The sequence below is a fragment of the Triticum dicoccoides genome, chromosome 3B (assembly GCF_002162155.2).
Source record: "Triticum dicoccoides isolate Atlit2015 ecotype Zavitan chromosome 3B, WEW_v2.0, whole genome shotgun sequence".
NCBI classification, from domain to species: domain Eukaryota; kingdom Viridiplantae; phylum Streptophyta; class Magnoliopsida; order Poales; family Poaceae; genus Triticum; species Triticum dicoccoides.
Genome location: NC_041385.1, coordinates 366,850,891 through 366,861,480, shown reverse-complemented (window position 1 = coordinate 366,861,480; position 10,590 = coordinate 366,850,891).

Sequence of the window (10,590 nt, the reverse complement as noted above, 5' to 3'; positions counted from 1 at the left end):
AACCCCGGCTTTTGGTCCCATTGCAAAGAACACCAGGATGTTGGGTTGAAGAGCTACCATCTGTATTATGGAGTATCAATACTACGCCAAACCGGTCCATAGGATACACGCCATTTTTCATGGTCTATGGAGCAAAGGCAGTTCTCCCTAGTGACATCCGGCACGATTCGCCTCGTGTGGCAGCTTATGTTGAAGCAGACAATGAGACAGCACGACAAGATGCTTTGGACCTATTGGACGAGGAGCGTGATATAGTGGCTGCCCGTTCGGCGATTTACCAGCAAGATCTTCGTCGCTATCACAGTCGCCGGGTTAGAACCAGAACTTTTCAAGAAGGAGATTTGGTGCTTCGACTCATCCAAGATCAAACGGATATGCACAAGTTATCCCCACCTTGGGAGGGACCTTTCGTGGTCAGCAAGAATTTGCACAACGGGTCGTACTATCTGATTGATATTCGAGGACATCAAGACTCACGTACATCAGAAGAGGAGACCAACAGACCGTGGAATATAGCTCATCTTCGGCCTTATTATACTTGAGCCATCGGCTCTATCTATGTACATATCATGACAATGGATATCTTATCTTTGATATATCAAACCGGAACCTCGGCTAAAGCGGGGTCTCTGTCCTTCTCATCATGCGAGGTTACACGGAGTGATTCTGTTTAAAGCAGCCTCCGGTTTACCCCTTGACATTTGTCTTTTATATATCACTGGGGGCCTTGGTCATGTCCGAACCAACGAACACCCTTTGATAGGCGACAGCCACCAGATCATTTGGGGACTTGGTCAAGTCTGAACCAGTCACGCCTCTTGGTCGGCCTAAGGCCACAAAATCACTTGGGGGCATGGTCGGGCCTGAACCATTGCCACGCCTCTTGATCTGGCATATATACCACGAGTCATTTGGGGACCTGGCTGACTTGAATCATTGTCACTCCTATTGGAGGCCTTGATCCTGTCCGACCATGGTAATACCATCTGAGCAGCTCAGTATAGCATATTTTTGCAAATGGTTTTTATCATTACTTTTGCTTCCATGTTGTTTTCATGGTTTGTTCGTTCTTTGCTTTTGTTGGATTTCTTTGTGTCAACAAGCATATTTTTTCCGGTTCAGCCAATGATTTTTGATCCCCCTTTTAATCCGGAGGAGTCTGCCTGGTTTACCTTTTCCCTGTTAACATCATGGAGTAACCAGGGGGCTCGTATTAAGTCAGTACAGTTGGTACGGGCGCTACTTTCTCCCCTTTTGACGGTAATGGTTTAGAAAACCACCGCTTCAGGCTTGGCTAAAGCCAGCTTTATGATCAAACATGGCAGGTATTTATGTATCATCTATTTGTTGTATTATTGATACGCATATCAAGATCATAATCCGGCTGACGGTATAACCGCTACCGAAGTTCAAATTTTTCTGATTGCAGGAAATATGAATTAAAGTTTTTTAAGCAAAAGCTCCAGTACTTATGCACGAAGGCATATTCCAGACAGAAGTTTTAACAATCCTATTACAAGGCGGCATGGTGCTCAAACAAAATCATTGTTTTGTGGAAGGATGTAGCAAATAGCTCTTCAAATCGGCTTCCGGTTCAAGCCTGCTCCTAATCCTCCGCCGCTTCAGCTTCCTCGTCTCTACCCATTGGCTGGAAATCAACAGTGGTCCAGTCGATTCCCATTAAAGCTTGGAAAACAGCCTCTTCATGGATCAGGGAAGACGGCTCAATATCAGGGGAGTAAGTGTGCTTACGGGTTGGAGGAATCAGATTCTCCGCTTCAACAGTTGGGGCCGGCACTCGCTTGTTTTGATTATTATATTCCGCTTGATAATGCGTCAAATCTGCCTCTTCAGCTAGCTGGCACGCCAGCGGGCGCACTGCACGGTTTATGGCCCTTAAATCCTCTTCGTTGAATTCAGAGCCATCTTCTTTCAGGCTGGGATAGCCTTGAGCTGCTTCCACAGGATCAAAGCCGGGCACCCATGCCTTTGCTCGGATTAAGGCATTGATGGCTTCGGTTCGGGCAGCGGATTTTTTCAGCTCCTCAATCCGGGCTGGAAGCATTGACAGCTTGCTAAGAGTGTCCTAGATTAAAGAGGGCGCCGGGTTGTTGTAAGAAGCTGTGGTGATGATCCGTTGGGCTCCGGTGTATAATTGTTCCACTAAGGTGTAGGCAGCTTTCAATTTTTTCCGCACTTCATTTCCTAAGTGCCCAATACGTGTGCCTACAAACAAAATTGGAATGGTCTCAAACCGGATTTACAATACAGCAGATTCAAATTTATCACAGAAGTTACAAGGAGCTTACCAAAGATTGCAGCAGTCATAGAGTGTATTTGCCGCTGTACGGCCGTCAGTTCATCCACTACCGGTTTAAGGGCCGATTCAGCATTTTCTTCTCTTTTGGTTAAACCGGCCTTCTCAGTGGCCCAGTCAGCCCGCTCTTTCTTGAAGCCTTCTTTCAGCCGTTTAGCAGTGCTCAAAGCGCTGGTCAATTCTTGCTTTGCCTTATCTGTTTCAGCCTGCTGGGTCTTTAGGGCCTCCTGCAAATCGGCAATCTGGTCCTCCTTGATTTTCACTTCAGCCTGCATACAGATGGCATTTTAAGCTTTGCACAGACGATCCAAGAAATGGAAGTATCAACCACATAACAAAAGTTATATGCCTGATACTTGGGGGCTAATGCACCTTCATTTTTTTGTATATTGCTAGATTACAAAGTCCCAAGCTCAATACAGGTATTCAACTTGGCACTTGGGGGCTAATGGCTATTTGATCAAGTTATGTTCTAAGGACAGCTTTTTATTTTTGAGCCCCGGTTTACTTATGCTAAGTTAGACCGGCCCTCGAGGGTTATGCCGACGGATTTCAAAAATGTTCAGGATCAAGTCCCGGTTTGACCAAGGTAACAAACCAGCCCTTGGGGGCTACAAGGATGAATGCAATGGTAGAAAGGAAAGAAGGAATTTACCTCAAATTTATCCCTCATCATTTTGACCAAGCCGACTTCACAGTCACGGCTAGTATAAAGCCGATTTAAATAGCCAGAGTGAAGATCTTGAGCATTCAGATTGGCGTATGTCTCTAATTCAACATCCCATTTTCCTTTGTTCAAAGGGGAAGAATCCTCTTTGATGGTATGCCTGGTAAGGGTGGCAGGATTCCCAGGTTCAGAGCGGCCTACGCCGGTAATCACAACATCATCATCTTTTGACTCGCCGGTTTGGGTTGGTGCGGCCGGTTTGTCAGCAGGAGTGTGGGATTTCTCAATCTGGACAGAGCTGGCAGGCGGATCAGCAGAGGCTGGAATATGAATAGGACCTTTTTCAGGCATAACGTCGTCTTGCAGAGGAGGATCATTGGGGATATCTTCACAAGTAAACACTTCATGATCAGGTGCTTGGTCATGTTCTGGGGCCACATCTTCTTCAGCCGCTCTATCCAGGCGGGCCTTCTTGCTTGGTTTTGGTTTAGCCCTGAAAGAAAAATAAAAAGTCAAGGAAAAGTGTAAGCCATTGCGTAGTATACTGGAAGCATATGTTCGGTTTAACCTACCCAGCAACTGTTTTCAAAGGTGGTAGCTGGGTGGCCGATGATTCACCAGACGATGAATGAGAAGTGACCTGGTAATCGGAGTCGGATGGATTAAGAGGTTGACGGAAGAAACCCGCTTTAGGATTTAAATCAATAAAAAGGTCGGAGACCTCGGAGCGGCGTTTTCGAACCGGACTGTTTGGTAAACCGGCAGAGGTAACTACCTGGCCACTGTGCCGGGTTGTGCGGCGAGCTTCGTGTTGCTGGGTCTTCATAAGAAATTGGGAATCCAGATAAGCAAAAGGATGAGAAAATTTAACTTTCCGGTTTGCCCGGCGAAATTTTGGCAAAGGCAGGATTTCTGAATCGGAAGAGAGAATGGTTACCTCAACAAAACCCGCATTGCTGGCTTCAGCGTCATCCTGACAAGCATTATCATCAATAAGGCGTGTAAAAAGCAAGCCAAGTGAATCAAGTTCTACCTCAAGATCCGGATTACCCACATCATCATCAATGGCTGGGTCAGATGAAGCGGTGGTTTTTCTCTTATGAGCTGGCTTCTTGATAACCTTGGTCTTGGGCCGGGTTGGCCGTCCTGCCTTTTCCGTTTTGTCTTGAGGAAGTTTCTTGCTCCAAAATGGATTATCACCCTGGATCAGCAGTAATTAAATGTTGAGCATATAAAATAGTAACCGGTTCAACAATAGAGCAATTAAAATATTACCGCTGGCGGTTTGTTGGTGGTGCAGTAAGGAGGCAGACCGGTTTGAGCAGAGAGGTGCTCCGGTTCATTCAGCATCTTTTTCACAGATTCTGTGACTTCGTCATCAGGGAGCTGAATTTTAGTGTGTCGGAGTGGGTCATCGACACTATCAGTATACTCGCACATCAAATTTGGGCGCCGGCTTAGAGGCAAAATGCTCCATGATATCCAGCAGCGTGCAAGGTCTATTCCTGTTAAACCATTGGCCATGAAGGCCCGGAGCTTGGATAGTTGAGGAGCGTATTTAATTCTCTCCTTGGCGCTTAGCCTTTGTGGAAAAGGGTGAGTGTTGCTGAGCCATTCCGGACGGAAGCCAGGCAAGGGATTTTCATTGTCAGGAGAGGTATCCTTGCAATAAAACCAAGTTGTGTTCCATTCCTTGGGGTGAGTATGGAGTTTGACGTGGGGATAGGTGATTTCTTTCCTTTTTTGAATGGCCATACCGCCAAGTTCAGTATTAGGGCCGTCAGTGAATTCAGTATGGCGGTTCAGATGAAAGAGATCTCTAAATAACTCGACTGAAGGCTCGTCTTGAAGGTATGCCTCAGAAAGTACTTGAAAGTGACATAGATTGGTGACGGAGTTGGGACCAATATCCTGTGGACGGAGTTGAAAGTTGGCTAACACATCCCGATAAAATTTGGAGCCGGGCGGTTTGAAGCCCCGGGCCATGTGATCTGCGAAGACCACGACCTCTCCTTCCTGGGGCGTAGGAGGACATTCATCTCCAGGAACCCTCCAGTGAATCGTATCTTTGTTATCCAAAGCGCCGATCAGGACTAGATCATTCAGCTGTGATTCTGTGACACGGGAGGGAACCCAGTTGCACTCGTACACTTGTTTGGCCATGACGAGATCTACAAGAAATAAGTGATCCGGTTCAAGGACATGCCGGATAAAAAGGTGTTGATTTAATTACGGTAAACCGGAGGCAGTACCAATAATCCGATCTTCTACAACGCAGCATCAGATGGATTCTGGCAGTTCAACCAGGGGACTAATGATATATATACTGGTTTAGCAATTTTTTCTTTATGGTGAAGTTAAACCGCCTGGCCTAAGCATCGGAAGCAATTGAAACTATGGATAACTAGTTATGCAGAAACAAGTTTCACAAAATCATGTTACAGCCGCGGATCTACAGCAAGCTCATAAAAACAGGAAATATTTTGAAGACTAAGGCGGAAACAGAAGTGAACCATTGAGCGGATATGTGCGGGAGATCTATGCGCTTGGAGGAGAGATAGCAGGCGGATGCTAAAGGGATCGCTACTAAGCACGACAAGAGTCCACAGATGCATTCCAGGTCAGAGAACAGCTATGAACGCGCAATGAACATAGCAAGAACATGGAACCCTAAGAACAGATCTAGGTTAAGAAGGAGAGAGGATTTACCGGGAACGGAGAAGATGCGGAAAGACGCCGCAGCACTCTGGTACGTTCAGGTTGATGCAGTGGCCCGAGACGAGGCAGCGGTCGACGGTGGTGGCGGAGCTGCAAAGCCGGCGACGTGAGGAAGAAGAAGAAGAAGGGATGAAGGGGAAGAGAAAGGAAATGACCCTTCGGTCTTATTTATAAGGCAACCGAGCTAGGTCAAACGCGCGAATCCAGGAGCTGTCATTAAGAGGGCATTATGAACTTCATAATGACGTCATGCCGGTTTACAGTAACCAAAACTGATGACGTCATGCCGGTTTATAGCAACTAAAAATAATGATGACATGGAGATTTGCCAATTAAACAAAAGATATCCAAGACGCAAGATGGTGTGAAGGATTGACATGAACCAGTTCAAATCAATCTCGGGCCTAATGTTGGGGATATTACCACTGGGCGTAAACCGGCCTACTTGGGCCGGGTTAACTTCATTAGTGGCGTAAACGGATGAAGGCCCAAGGCCTGTAGTCGGTTAGAGAATGTAGCCGTAAACCGGCCTGATGTATGACTTGTATTGTAAGCAAGGAATAGGGAGATAGCAACCGGAATACGAGTATGAACCGGTTAGGACTCTATGGACCGACGGGCGTCACCCGTGTATATAAGGGGACGACCCGGTGGCGGTTCAGGACAGACAACCACAACTCGAGCCTAGGCGAAGCGTGTTTGCTCCCTAGCCATCGAGATCATATCAATTCCATCACAACTAGACGTAGGCTTTTACCTTCATCAAAGGGGCCGAACTAGTATAAAACCCTCGTGTCTTTGTGTCCGCTTTAAAACCCCTTCAAGTAAACTCGTAGCGATGGCTCCACGACTAAGTCCTTTGCTAGGACATCTGTCGTGACAAATCCACGACACAACCCGTGTATATAAAGGTGAGACCCGGCTGCGGGTTAACTCGAGAAACATGCAATCGAGAACTAGGTCAAGTGTAATCGCTCCTTTGTAATCTAAACCCAAGCAATACAACTAGAAGCAGGAGTAGGCTTTTAGCTCCACCTTGAGGGGCCAAACTTGGGTAAACTCCTTGTATCCTTTATCCCGTTCAACCCTTTAAGCTAACCTAGTTGCGATGGCTCCACACCTAAGTCCTTCCACTAGGACATCTGCCGCGACAAAACCACGACATAAAGGGTTACGACAATGCAAACTTTAACACTAATCTAGATGACTCTGAGTGTCAATCTGGATATGTATTGAAAGTGGGAGCAATTAGCTAGAGTAGATCCCTGCAGAGCATTGTAGACATAGAAAATAGAAAAATACATACAGATCTGAATGTGGCGGGCCCGTTGACTAAACCTCTCTCACAAACAAAACATGATCACACATTAGTACTCTTTGGGTGTTAATCACATGGCGATGTGAACTAGATTATTGACTCTAATAAACTGTTTGGGTGTTAGTCACATGGCGATGTGAACTATGGGTGTTAATCACATGACAATGTGAACAAGATTACTGACTCTAGTGCAAGTGGGATATTGAAGGAAATATGCCCTAGAGGCAATAATAAAGTTGCTATTTTATATTTCCTTATTCATGATAAAGGTTTATTATTCATGCTAGAATTGTATTGATCGGAAACTTAAATACATGTGTGAATACATAAACAAATACCGTGTCCCTAGTATGCCTCTACTAGACTAGCTTCTTGATCAAAGATGGTTAAGGTTTCCTAACCATAGACATTTGTTGTCATTTGATAACGGGATAACATCATTAGGAGAATGATGTGATGGACAAGACCCACCCGTTAGCTTAGCATTATGATCGTTCAGTTTATTGTTATTGCTTTCTTCATGTCAAATACATATTCCTTCAACTATGAGATTATGCAACTCCCGGATACCAGAGGAATACCTTGTGTGATATTAAATGTCACAACGTAACTGGGTGATCATAAAGATATTGTACAGGTATCTCTGAAGGTGTTTGTTGAGTTGGCATAGATCAAGATTAGGATTTGTCACTCTGAGTTTCGGAGAGGTATCTCTGGTCCCTCTTGGTAATACACATCATAAGCTTGCAAGAAAATGACTAAGGAGTTTCTCACAAGGTGATGTATTATGGAACGAATAAAGAGACTTGCCGGTAACAAGATTGAACTAGGTATAGAGATACCAACGATCGAATCTCGGGCAAGTAACATACCGATAGACAAAGGGAATTACGTATGTTGTCATAACAGTTCGACCGATAAAGATCTTCGTAGAATATGTAGGAGCCAATATGGGCATCCAGGTTCCGCTATTGGTTATTGACCGGAGAGGTGTCTCGGTCATGTCTACATAGTTCTTGAACCCGTAGGGTCCGCACGCTTAACGTTCATTGACGATATAGTGTTATATGAGTTATATGTTTTGGTGACCAAATGTTGTTCGGAGTCCCGGATGAGATCATGGATATGATGAGGAGTCTCGAAATGGTCGAGAGGTAAATATTGATATATATGACGATGGTATTTGGACACCGAAAGTGTTTCGGGATGCACAAGGAAGAAATTGGGTCATCGGAAGGGGTTCCGGGCACCCCCGGCATGTATATAGGCTTAATGGGCCAAGGGAGGGACAGACGAGCCCATAGGGGGCTGGTGCGCCCCTTTCCCTAGCCAAAAATCCCTAGGGAAGGAAAGAGGAGAGGGCTAGCCCCTCCTGCCTTTCCCTCTCATGGGAGAAAGGAAAGGGGGTGCGCCACCCTCCCTTGCCTTTCCCTCACTCCTATACATGGCAGGAGGGGCGCCACCTTGGGAGAGACCCCAAGTAGGATTCCTCCTACTTGGGCGCTCCCCTTGGCTGCTCCTCCCTCCCTCCCACCTATATATATGTGGGGGGGGGGGCACCTAGCACACGACAGAAATTGTCTTAGCCGTGTGCGACTGTAGCAATCCGACCTCAAACGGTCAAATCTCTATGCTTACGTGTCATCCCTGGATTGGTAATGCTGACACACACAGTACTTGAAGGATTTATAACAGAGTGCAATCACACACTTATTACATCAAATGTCTCAAAAGAGAACTTATTACAATAATATGGCTTAAGGCCATCTAAATAAGATAACAGCGGAAGGCTTGGAAGATAAAGTGAGTCCATCAACTCCAACGGCATAGCTGAATGCACGACAACGACCTAGTGCACCTTACTCTTCGTCTAAAAAGTCTGCAACATGATATGTTGCAGCCCGAAACGGGTCAGCACATGGAATATGCTGGCAAAATAACACTGTAGAGCAATGAACAAGATAAAGCTAACACTACATGCATATATGGCTGGTGGAAAGCTCTATGGTTATTTTTGCGTAAAGCCAATTTTATCCTACTACAAAGGAATATATTTTATTTAACTATCATGGTGGTTGTTAAACATTGAGAAGGTTCCTCCAACTCAATCCCAATTAAACAGTATTAATAACCCAACAAATTAATTTAGAGTGATGAAATCAACATGATAAACCAAGAACCAGATACTCAAGATGTCCATAATCGGGGACATGGCTAACCATGATTAGTTTGTACACTCTGCAGAGTTTTGCGCACTTTTCCCCATAAGACTCGGTCGCCTCCGTTGGATTTCTCGCACTACATGGTGTTTGAGATACGGATGACCGAGACACAGTCTTTCAGAAACATTAACTCTTTACTCTGGGTGGACAGTTACACCTACTTTCCCCTACATCTGCTAGCCACCATTGAAAGAGGTCATGCAACATACTCAACTATGCTAGAGCCCATATTAGCTTGTGGCTGCACATGAAAGTTTCTAGCGTGAATAATCTTATGATCCCTTTGAGTCTGGGTGGCGAACCGTATGATGATCACACGGGTACTCCCGGATATCCTAGGACAACACTGGATTCTCCAGGTGCCCGCAACCAATCCACCCATATGTGTATTCAAGTAGCCACCTTAAGTTAACCATTAATTAACAACTCTCACATATGTCATGGATACGCTCAACCAATCCACGTCTACGAGCATAGCATAGCAACCTGAGCATAACGTAGAAGTAACTCCCAATGGTTTGATAATAAAAGGCAATAGGTTCTACCTCATCATCTACTTCCCAAACCAACATGTTAATCAAATCCTAATCATGCAATGTTGAGGATTGGAACTAATGCATAAAACTGGGTAAAAAAGATATGACCAAAGTGTTACTTGCCTTGCTGACGATATGCAAACCCTAGAGACTCATAGCAGCACGCTTCGCACTCCGGGAATTCTGTCGCAAACAAACAATAGCATACATAAGCACTCAAGCATAGATGCACGAGTAAAACTCAAATAAGAAAATCCAATCTGAAAGTTCAACTGAAGAACTTTGATTTGCAAAAAGAATCAATCGAATCGGAGCTACGAAACTCAAACTACGATCAAAAGAAATTCGAATACAAATCTGCTTGAAACCAAATTTTAATTTGTCAAAACCCTGTTCAAGTTGATTAACTCGAAATAGGAGCTCGAGATGAAGATTTTGGCGTTGGTTTCACTGGATTTGGACAAACAGTTAAAAAGTTGCGAGGGTCTGAAGATCAAGGGCTAATCTGCGATAAAAATAATCGTGGATAGGTCCCTGGCGAAAAAAAAACAGAAACAGAAAAATCTATCGGACGAACGTCCGCTAACAGAGACAAACGAACGAATTCGTTCGTTAATACGAACTAACGAATGAACGTTAGCAGAATAGATCTAAAATGAAAAACTGAGAAAAAACGATCTAACCCTAAAAAACGAACGGTTTTTTATACCTAAAACCGAGTGAAAACCGGCGGTCGACGGTCGCCGCTTCCGGCATGTCCGACGAGGCGGGGCGGCGTGGGGCGACAGTGGCGCGGGCGCGGGGTGCGAGCG